At 45.8% G+C, this 11,875-nt stretch overlaps 1 long non-coding RNA gene across 1 annotated transcript; it reads right to left on the bottom strand.

Moving 5' to 3' along the window:
• Positions 1 to 7,082: 7,082 nt before the first annotated feature.
• LOC308065642 lies at positions 7,083 to 11,197 on the bottom strand. Its single transcript, XR_013928863.1, has 2 exons — positions 10,983 to 11,197; positions 7,083 to 10,381 (listed from the first exon to the last, which is right to left on the bottom strand). It is a non-coding gene; the product is annotated as an uncharacterized lncRNA (long non-coding RNA).
• Positions 11,198 to 11,875: the final 678 nt, after the last annotated feature.

Below are 11,875 nucleotides of genomic sequence, written 5' to 3'. Positions count from 1 at the left end.
ATCCTGCCAGAAAACCATGTGCAGGTCTGAATGTGGGGCTGACACTTGAAAGCAGATCTGAATGACACCCACCTGGATTACATCTTCCTGCAAAGAAACCTAGTAAAGGTCTGACGTGTACTTCAGCAGAAGTTCCTCTTAACAAATGCCAGCCTGGAAGCTCTTTAATACACAGCTTCACCTTCAGATTACAAACAAATATGGTTGGGCTTTTAAAGCAATGTCAATCCCAAGAGCAAGAGGGAGCATAGAGGGACTATGCCACAACAGTTGCTTATTTACTCCTCTTTTTCTTCAAATACCATTGATGTTCAGACTTTTTTGCCTTAAAAGCTGCTGCTTGTTAATTGACTCTCCTGACCTAACCCAACCCAGCTGGAACCAGTCCCTAAAACAGATTTCCACCTGTTCACTCACTATGTCTTTCTTTTTCCCTGTCTCTCTTTTTCTCCATCTTCACAACTTGAAAGTTTTCAAAAGCCCACAAGCCTATTTATTTGCTTGATTCTGACTTTCCTCTACAGTACTTCAAAGGTGGGGGGTTTTGCTTCCCCTGCTGTTTTTGTCTTCTTCTGTTTCTCTCTTTTTCTTTTCTGTTCTCTTATTCTTATTTTATGTTATCTACCATGATGCTATCAATAAGAACCTCTCTAATTGCCAGTTTTGGAGAGCTGAGTGTAAAAAAATGACAATGACACTTGCTCTTTTGCCATTGGTCCTGAGCAATAACAGCCCTATTGCTCATAGAATGGTATTTTTGCTAATATTGGTAAATACATTCACCGAATTGTGTTCCTTGAATAGTTTGTGTTTACTTTGAGATGTTCCATCTGTTTACTGATAGAAAAATATAGACCAATTGAATTCCCACTTCCTTATTAGGTGCTTCCCTCTGAAATTAAAGCTGTTGTAAGGATTAGCCTACAGCTGCAAAATTGCAACAAAAAAAATCTAAGTTTAGTACTCTTCAGTGTTGACAATGAGCACACACATTTCAGCGTAGAAAAACCTTTCAAACTTTCTTAATATTTTTACAGTAGCATGGTCTTGTTGTGAAGAGTATCAGACTCATTGCGTAACTCATGATGCAATCTTTAAATGTGTTCTGTTCTCTCCCTAAGCCATTACGTTTACATACCTCCCTGTGAGCTGTTTGGCTGTGTTCCCTTAGGATGTGTTTAGGATACCTGTATTATTAACAGTAGGTACCTGCTATGACATTTGGTGTCACCTACACGTGTCACTGTCAGAGCTAGAAGCCACACATATCCTAAACTGCACTGTTAATGTCTTACAGGGAGGCTGAAGAGTAAAGCATCCTTATTACCTTGTGTGTTTTTTATTAACACATGAATATATAAAATGCATATTGCTTTATTCTCTACTGACAATCCATATGTTGCTTTCTGTAAGCTAATACTTTGTATTTATATCTGTTACGCCCAGGTCTATGCTCTCAGGGACCCAATTGTTTTCTGTAGTAAACGCTTTGGCACAGGCAGCGTGCCCAGTTGCCTACAGTAAGGTGGGTGTTCACACGATCTGCTTTACGCATGTAAGCAGAAGTGCTGAGGCAGGAGCTACAGCTCCCTATGTAGTCAGCAGAGAGGGGCTTCTGCTCTGCTAAATAAAATAGCGACAGTGAGTGAACTCAAGTGCTGATCCCTAATAGGCCAAAGGGCAAAATTTTGCTTCACTCCAGCTCCTGTTTTGGAGCAAACCGACTAGACCTGAGACAAAGCCTGGGAATAGTTAGGAATGGGCTGCTCGCAGGACCATTCCTGGCACGCAGTATGAAAGTGGCTGCACCAGTTGCAGTTCTCAACCTCACACAGTTCTCCAGTGTGGTCCCAGCACCATGCATGCCACGTGCACTCTTGGTGCTGAAAAACACACTTGCATGAAGGGCAAAGCTGTCTTCTTATCCAGGGCACCCTTGCACTACCTCAGGTAGGTGTCCCAGGGATAACAAGTGTCCCAAGTGAGTGTTTCAGATTGCTTAAAGAATCACCATCAAAGGTGTTAACAAAATAGTCTTAATATGAATTTGTGGGAGTGCGACTTCACAAAGTTTGGTGGTACAGAATCACAGAAGGGTCAGGGCTGGAAGGGACCTCTGGAGATCATCTGGTCCAACTCCCAGCTAAAGCAGCTTCTCCTAGAGCAGGTTGCACAAAGTCGCTTCCAGGCAGGTTTTGAATGTCTCCAGAGAAGGAGACTCCACAGCCTCTCTGGGCAGCCTGTTCCAGTGCTCGGTCACCCTCACAGTGAAAAACTTTTTTCCTCATATTCAGGTGGAACTCCTTGTGCTGCAGTTTGTGCCCGTTGCCCCTTGTCCTGTCACAGGGCACTGCTGAAAAGAGCCTGGCCCCGTCCTCTTGACGCTCAGCCTTGAGGTATTTGCACGCATTGGTAAGATCCCCTCTCAGTCTTCCCTCAGCCCCAGCTCTCTCAGCCTTCCCTCAGAAGGGAGATGCTCCAGTCCCCTCATCCTCTTTGCAGCCCCGCGCTGGCCCCTCCCCAGTAGTTCCCTGTCTCTCTGGAACTGGGGAGCCCAGCACTGGACACAGCACTCCAGGTGCAGCCTCACCAGGCAGAGCATAGAGGCAGGAGAACCTCCCTCGACCTGCTGGCCACGCTCCTCCCGATGCCCCCCAGGGTCCACTGGCCTCCTTGGCCACCAGGGCATGCTGCTGGCCCATGGGCAACTTGCTGCCTGCCAGGGCTCCCAGGTCCTTCTCCGCAGAGCTGCCTTCCAGCAGGTCAGCCCCAGCCTGTACTGGTGCATGGGGTTGTTCCTCCCCAGGTGCAGGACCTTGCACTTGCCTTTGTGGAACTTCATTGGGTTGCGCTCTGCTCAACTCTCTGGCCTGTCCAGGTCTGTCTGAACAGCAGCACAGCCTTCAGGTGTATCAGCCATTACTCCCAGGTTTTTATCATTTATTACTTACTACACAGATAAATCTCAAAAAGAAGAAATCAAATCAAAATTAAGCTGAAATGATTTACACAGAGACTAAAGATGTAAAAGGGTAAAGGAGACCCACTGAGTCACAAGGCTCAGAGTTGATCCCCTTGCTTTCTAAACTCTTAGTAGAGCTAAGGTGCAGCTAGATCCAATCTTAGTGTCAGATTTGCCCAATGGTTTATATGTGAAGGATGTCTAAGGTTTATTCACAGTTTAATGTTGATCATAAGATTCTAGCAGCACTTAATCTTTGACTAGCTTATCATTTACAAAGTGAATCAATAGAATTTACTACAATCACAACAGTGACTTGATTACTGATCCGAGATGCTAACTTTCATATTGGGTACCTAAATCAATTCACGCACACGTGCACACAGACACAAAGGAATAGATGTGTGTATGTATATATATATATATGTACGTATAAATGTACAAAGGTATACCTGTTAAAAGTTTCCCTTCAGTTCTGTGAAATATTCATGTTGAATGCCTTTGCATTTCTCAACGGGTGAAGGGCTGAGCCTCGAGGAGTAGGAGTATCAGCCCAGGTTTCGTCATTAGCTTTTGGCAATGGTCCTTCTAACTTTGAAAACCTGGGAGTTTGCAAGTTCTGGGAGGCATCACACTTGGAAAGTGATGCTGTTTGCAGCCTGCCGCAGACCAGGAGAGCTCAAAAGGGCCTTACTTAGGACCACTGTTCATAAGGTCAGAGGTGATTTGCTTTAGTCATCAGTAAATTTCCATCCTGGTCACAACCTGAGTTGGTAATTACTGGAATTTTGAAAAATTCCACCGACAGTGTTATGATACCACTTGGGTTCAGATAACTAATGTTCCAAGGCTTGTTAGGGGATGTTATGATTCAGATAAGGAGTGTTTCTGGTAGTCAGTGCCATTTCCCACCTCAGCCATGCAGGAGTTGCTAGCATGGTCAAGGGATGCTTAACTGCCCAACTCATTACACATAGTAACAGCGGTTCCTGAGATTGTAATGGAGCCCAGGGGAGAGGGCGAGATGCACCGCCACAACAAGGAACAACCTGGTGCCCTTGGTACCCTGGGTGTCTTATGGAGTGGAAATGAGCCCCTCGTGTAACCTGCCAGGGTCTGCTCCAGCAGCCCAGCATTCTGCACTGAGTGGTTCTCTGCCTTCAGACACCTCTCAAGGTCACCTGCACCAAGGCTTCCAGCATGAATGAAAAATGTGGGGGAGCTCAGCACAGGTGCCACCTGGCACAGGTCAGCTGTGGCTCCACCACAGCACTAGATGACCTGCGCCAACATCTCTGAGCACAGGCAGGAGGAAGAGGGCACATTCAGGTACCGTCTTCCCCTGGGGAATTAATCAGGCTGACCTACATTCCCTGGTAGCCTTCTTGTTGCTTTTATTTTAAACATACATCTAATGTTAACCTTCTTGCAGTCATTAGGGTCCTCTTCCGCTTGTCATGTTTTTCTGTAGATGATAGATAGTGACCTTGCAATGACACTGGCCAACAATATCAACACCCCTGAGTGACCACCACCTGACTCCATGAGTTTGAATACATGCAAGTTGTCTCAGTGGTCTTGAACTGCTGCTTCCCTGACGCCCTTCTCTTTTCAGCCGGTGCTGATATGTGCAAAGGCCAGGGAGCACAGTTCACATGTGACAATTAGTGCAAAAAAAGGTGCTGATTACTTCAGCCTTTCCTCTGTTGTCTGTCAGCATGTTGTCTGTCCTATCCACCTGCGGGCCCATGTACCCAGATACCTGTAGGTATCTCTTTTTACCTTACTACCCTTTATGCCCCTCAATAATGTTAGTTCCAGGTGGGCTTTAGCCTCCCTGATTTTACCCAGAAGTGCCTGAGCAGTGCTTTCTGCTCCTGCTTCCTGCATATTCCCTGTCCATATTTTAGTTCATTAGGATGGGCCTTACCTAGCCAAATGGACTGTCAGCTGAAGTTTCCTATGCTCCTGCACAAGGGGATAGTTCATGCGTGAACTCTCAGTAAGTTCTCTTTAAAAAATAATTCATGCTTCTGGGGACTCTTCCCCTTCACGGCTGCTTCCCACAGGCTACTTCCTGAGTAAGCCAGCCTGCTCGCCCGGAGTCCTATCTCTCCGCTGCTCACCTTCCTGGCTCTCCTCTGCATCCGTCACCTCAAGGCTGCTGCAGCCTGAGCAGTGCTCTATGACTGCTCTCACGCCCACTTCGTCCCTGCTCCTCAGCAGGAGGTCAATCCAGCATTAAGAAGAAGGCCATGTCTGCCCCCCTCTTGCATTTATATTAAGAAAATGTCAGCACTGCACTCTAAGAACCTCCTGCATTGCCTGCCTATGCCATACTGCTCTTCCAGCAGACAAACAGGTGGCTGAAATCCCCAGTAAGGACTCCGAGTGGGAGTCTTCCAGTTTGCAGAAAGTTTCAGCCCCTGCCTCCTCCCAGCCTGCAGTCCGTAGCACACACCTATCACAACATCCCCCGGGTTCCTCCTCCCTCTGATCTTGACCCAGAAACTCTCAGCAGGCATGTCTCTGGTTTGATACTGGGGCACTGGGTAGTCAAGGAGCTCCTTAACAGAAAGCATGAAGCTGCCAGCTTTATCTGCCTGTCTTCCTAAACATCCTGCACCCGTCCGCGGCCCCATTCAAGCCATGTGCACCACTCCACAGTCTGTGACTTGGATGTTAAAGACCCTGCAACTGTGCCTGGCAGTGCAGCTGCTCCTCCTTATTGCCAGAGGCTGTGCATCAGTGTACAGGCACCTGAGGGAAGCCTCTGAGTGCTGCCTTTTTGACGCAAGCAGAAGTGGGATTAAATCTGTTTTATTTAGGCATACAATTGTAGTTGTAGAGTGAAGCAGGTACACAAATTTTCCATCATTAGTGAAAACAGCCCGGTACCTTGGAAGGCCTCTGGGAAGAGACCCTGTGCATTTAACTCCCACTCTCATTCACCTAAAGTACCATCAGAAGCGCCTCCTAGATATATCCAGGGCCACGTGGCAGTGTCAGATTGTAAGCAGAAGTCCTCACTGACCTCACAGAATCTTTTTAAAAATCAGTGGCATTAATTTGCAATGAATATCAGTGACTGTTCAACACTTCCTACTGATGGCATTAACCTTCCCATGAGATTAGCATATACCCATATCAATTGCTTTGAAGGGGTCAAGAATCACTATTAATGCAATTTTCATGAGTGCTTAATGTTATATTTGAAATTATCACTGTGGCAGGTATGATGCTTGTCAGGGAATTTGTTAAAATTTCTAGAGGGAGTTCCATAAAACATTTCACAGAGAACCTACTTAAAAAATGTAGCAGATTTTAATACTTGCAGCCTAACAAAATAGATTTTTAAAAGATACCTATCTACATTGGTGGAAATAGGACTTTTGAAGTACAGATACAGAAAGAAATAAGCAAGGAGGCAAATAAAAGTTCCAGCTTGTTGCTGCTCCATCCTATTTCCCAGCCACATAAAGTGCTGGTTTTCACCTTCCACATGCCAGGATGATGTCCTGGCACATATCAGTCCACTTTAGGCACTCTCTGCACATGTTTTGCCTTTGCACAAGGAATTCATGTGGTCCAATTTCTATTTCAAACTTGCTTGTCCCTCATTGTGCAGTTCTCTCCAAAAAAACACACTAAACAAGTTTTGACGGATTCACCATCTGTCAGATCCAGAGGGTATGACCAACTTAATGAGTCAGTAACTGAATTCCTCCCAGTCTATTTCCAGTTTCATTTGCAACCTGGGATAAAGCACTCCTGTATAGCATTCTGCTCAGAGGCAATGCAATGTCAGGGCTGACAGCAAAACCAGCCTTTAACCTGCTGCTTAAAACAGATGGTTTCCACTTCTTGGGACTTTAATTCGACAGTTGAGATTTTGCTTTGATGAGGTGAGAGCTTATAAAGTAGCGCACTCATGCTGGGTCAGCCGTTACTTTTCTAGAGATGCAGAATAGCGTGCAGTCATGCATAAGCCTAAAAGCCTTTCTGATTTATTTTTCAGTTTTATTTCATTAAATGGACAACTGATGTGCTGGTCTTACATAATCCATAGAAGGATTTGGTTTAGAAGTACTGTCCACCTTTTAGAGAAATGGTGAATCTCATAAATCAAATTTGCTTAGCGAACAATAGAATTAAGGGGGCTTGGACTGAAACTGGTATTTTTGCATGTCGTTCTCTTCTTCCTGCATATGCCTTTCACGTACACCAGGCATTGGAAGATGACTGGATGTTGGAAGAGAGGGTTACCCTCTGACCCCAGGAATCTGAGCTGACTGAGAAATGACCTGTTGTGCTCCTGGGCTTAACTGCAGCACTCAAGGAGCTTTCTGTTGGCAAATGTTTGTTTGAAGATACAGTGTATCAAGAGTAGTGTTTCCCTAGTATCTTGTGGGTAGTGTTGTGCCAAGGCCGTGATGCTGCTGCCAGGTGTTGTAACCAACTGTAACTTTTACAGGATAACAATGACTTGGCAAGGATCGTAACCTCACAAACCGTCTCTGCAAGTACACAAATGTAAAAATTCCAAAATGTACAATAATAGAAGTTTTTCCTCACCCTCCATTTTGCACCGCCACTCACGTTCAGCATGTGTTGGGCCCTGATTTTTAAAGTGATGCATCTAAATGGGCTACTGGAATCTCACCCTGGACGCCTGTGCGGAGTGAGCTCCCTGTCAGCTGTCAGTTCAATGGCCGCAGACCTGCTCGGGGCATGTTTGGATTTAGCAACACGCTCTCACACATGTTGCTGCTGACTATCGGAGACTTTGTTTCAGTCAAATCTCATTAGATCTTTCTTTTGACAGCCAAAGGCAGAACGGAACTGTTCTCCTGCCAAAAAAGTTGAGTCCCTGCTCTAAAGCATGAAAAAGCTGGAGATCTTGAAAATAGAGAGAAAAAATTAACTTCCAAAACCATGTTTCTTACAATTGCATTTTCAAGGGGTCTGAAGTGGATTTGCTGGAACTCATATGTTTAGCATGAGAGAGAGGGCAATTATGCAAAATGTGAGCTCAAACAATTACTTTGGTAAAGTTACCTGGGATTATAACAGCCTGTGGTGTGAAGTCTTAGGCAACCTTAGCTGTACTGCTGCCAGCTCTGCCTGTCAGGCAAGGAATGCGTCATCCCACAGTTTTCTCAGCTTTTTTCTGCAATCCCCATCATCCACACCCTTTTCCAGTGCCAATGCTGTAACTCTTTGTACTTGTTAGCCAATTTATCTCTTAACACTTGACCAGTAGGATTAAATGCATGGTGTTGGTAGGTTCCTTGCTAATAAATTTCAATGTTACTTTCACTTTGAAAGGATTTTACAAATGAGGTCAATAGCGTTGTCCCAGTTTTACAGATTCAGATGACCAAGGTAAAAGGTAAATAATTGGCTAAAAGTCACCCTGCAGGCTGGGATAGCTAGGAATTAAAGCTCCACATAACAGCATTCAATCGAGGAGAGCTTGTATATATATGAAGGGCAACTTTTGTTGAGAGATTGGAGTAGAGTCTAATCAGGATCTGTATGTCTAAGGGAGAATGCAAAGCAAACACTGGAAGGATTACAAATCACTAAAACTGCATTGAGAGCTATGAGATATTCAGATAAATGAACAAAATAACTCTGTCCAGATAGTGAAGATGGCTGGAGAAGGAATGTTACACCAGGATCGAAAACTATGGGATGTATCTGAAAGTGTCTTCTTTCCAAACAGACCAAACAACGGTGCAAGAATATGATGAATTTTGGAACAAAAGGAAGTTTTAAGGCAATACACAGCTAATATAAAATTGTTACTAGTGTTAAATTCCTATTTACAGTTCCTTTTTTCCTTTTTTCAACTAGAGTGTTCCTTATACCCTCAACCTTATATTACCAATACATATTTGCAAACTCAACAAATTGGTGTGATACAGGATCAGGGTTTGTGTCTTGTCAAAGGTAAGAAATACTTTTCATATAAAGTGGCACCTAACTGTATTCCTTGGCGTACTGATAATGTATAGTTCTGTGTGGAGAAACGTTCCTGAACCTCAAGAACAGCATGCAACTTAACTTGTTAGAAAAGATTTTGGCATCACTATCAGTGCTTTTCCAAGGCTTCAGACGTTATATAAGCTGCTGTTATAAACCATATTTGCTGATCTTTTTTGCACATTTAGCTAGGTGATTTCCCTCAGTCCAGCACAGTGCTATTTCTCAACTTACACAGCAACTCTGCTTGTGGCAAAATAATATGAGTATCAGAGCAGGTTCCTTACGAGAGGTTAAGGCACCATAACATAACGAACAAGAACTTAGTTTAGAAGCCTAAAAACACAAGAGGTTGCACACTGTAGTGCTAAAGTTCACATGAGGCTAAAGCCCTCACGCCCACCCCCACAGCACTGACTGAGATGGGAAGAATTATTGATTTGGGGATTTGATCCCTGTATTATTCTCTACTAATTCAACCACGATTTCTCGTAAAGAATACAACCATCGCTGACAAGGCTGGAGCTTCTTCTCCCACAGAGTCAGATCCTTTTTAGCCTCTCTGTCCATCTAGCCCCATGACTCTCACATTCTTGTCTGCACATCAACCCTATTTCCTTTAAGATTCCATCTTTTCCCCATTTAACCTACAATCTTCTTGAGAGGTGAGAGAGAGATTTAAATTCTCCTGGGCTGAAGCAAATCTGTGATTTGGGTCTCCCACCTCCTGGGTGAGGCTATCAACCATTAGGCTATCACACAAAAGACCTACAGCATCTCACTGCACCTTGGCTGGACTGAAGTCCCCAGGAGACTTAGGTACTTGTCCACATGTCTCTGAGTGCCAACAGAGACAGGCGCTAACTCCAGGCTGTTCAGGTCTTGGGGAGTTCTGGGCACATGCGCTCAGCATTTTTCTGGAAGACGTTTTCTGAAGTATGCCATGCATCAACAATATAAAAGCAGGAAAATCTTGCAATTATTCCTGCTCTCTGCTGAAACACAAAAAAATTGAGTTTCTTAAAGCTGGACCAGTTCTTTGATCTAGCTCACAACATTACCTGGCAAACAATTGTGCAAACACACCTTAAAGGAGAGAATGAGGCAATGCTGCAAATCTAAACAGTGTTTCAGTTAAACATTTAATCTCTTGAAAGCATAACATAATACCTAAAATCCACCCAAATCCTTCTTTGGATCTGACCCCCCCGTCCCCTGTCTTAGATTACTAATCATACCTACTATGTCTTTCATTACTGTGAAATCATTTATAAGTCAGCTCTTATCATGAATGAAATCCAGTACTATGGAGATGACCATGGTAACACAAATCTACACACAAACCAACCGATTCCTCCCTCTTTCTCATGAAGTCAGTCTTCCCTGTAGCGTGTCCCGCAGCTGAACTTCTTTGTTGTGTTCCAGGGAATCCTTTTAAGAGATTAGCTTGAGAGCATGATCTGATGAGAAATTATGCCTGTGACTGTGTTGGGCCAGCGATAGAATAAAAAAGCCCCCAACTTTTGTTAGCTATCTTGAACTTCTATTAACTGTAATATACAGAATGCCTCCAGCTTCTGAGATGGCTGTTAAGACAGGTGGGTTTTGTGACACCCAGCTATTGTGACAAAATTCTGTGAAAGCATTCCTTCTAGGAGGCGACGGATTTGGTGTGATTATTTTCTGTTTAATGCGGTGACCCATGTTTTTTATTTGGGGCTTACATACAAAAAGCATTGAGTGCTGAGCTTGTTGGGCAAGTCTGGAGACTTCTGGAATATTACAGTCTCTCTCCTGACAGCATTGTAATGTAAGCTAGTCTGCTCAGGGAGAGCTGCCGGACCCGAGGGGGCAGCTTTTTGTGGCACATAGCTTCATTTCTGATGGTACAACTGGGAAGGGCTTCTCGCTCTAGTGCTGAGCGGGCCCCTAACCGTCTGTACAAGAGTAAGGAATGCTCTGCGCCAATCATACCGTGTTACCCAAAGCTTGATTAAAACCAACTGAATGTTAACATGTGTTTAATTCTTACCTAGTTCAGGCTTTTCACATGCCCGTGCACGGAAGCTGCCCTGTTGTATGCATCAATCCACTGACACATCTATCACTAACTCGATTAACTACATAAACAATTGCTACTACCGTTCACTTCAGTAACCTCTGCTCGCTGTTTTATTCAGTCGGTGTTATCTGGACCAGGGTATCAGCATTGCACAGCTTGCTGTGAGGCAGAGGCAAACCGCCGCAGAGGTGTCCACATTGGACTTTGCTCCCTCTCGTAATATTTAAATTCACGTGGCTGTGGCTGGCACTGCTCACAAGGTGTGGGCCGGGAACAACCGCTCCCATCACCCACCGAAATCCTCCCTCCGCTGGCTGCCCGCCTTGGGGGGCTCCCCCGGCGGGAGCCCCGCGCCCGGCCCGCACCGCCTCTTCCTCTGCACCCCGGCGAAAATCCCTGCAGAAATGCTTAAAGATGGAACCATGGAAACGCTTAGTCCCGCTTGAAGCATAAGCGTGAGAACAAGCGGCAAACCCTTCTGCCATACGCTAACAAACCGGTCCCTCTCCCAACAACCGGTCGAAATTTCCCCTTTTTTTTGCCACCCGGCACGCAGAACACCGCAAACGCCGCCCCCGTGCAAGGCACCCCGCTAGGAAGTCAGCTGCGATTCGGGGGTACGTCAGCCGCTTGGCCAAGGCGCCGCACGCCCGACGGCAGCGGCACCCCCCAGCCGAGCCCCAGCACCGCGGCGGGCTGGGTGAGCTACCCCCGCGCTTGCGGGACGCCCGCCCGCTCCCCCGCTGCTCCCGCCAGGGACCCCGGGCGGCGCCGGCCTCGGCGCGGCGCTGAGTGCGCAGGCGCGGCGGGCTGCACCTGCGCAGTCCTGCGCGCCACGGGGGAGCGGGGCGGGGCGGGGCGGG

Source organism: Falco punctatus (assembly GCF_963210335.1).
Source record: "Falco punctatus genome assembly, chromosome: 6".
NCBI classification, from domain to species: Eukaryota; Metazoa; Chordata; class Aves; order Falconiformes; family Falconidae; genus Falco; species Falco punctatus.
Note: the sequence above shows the minus strand (reverse complement) of the source record. Positions and strands in the feature narration are given on the sequence as shown.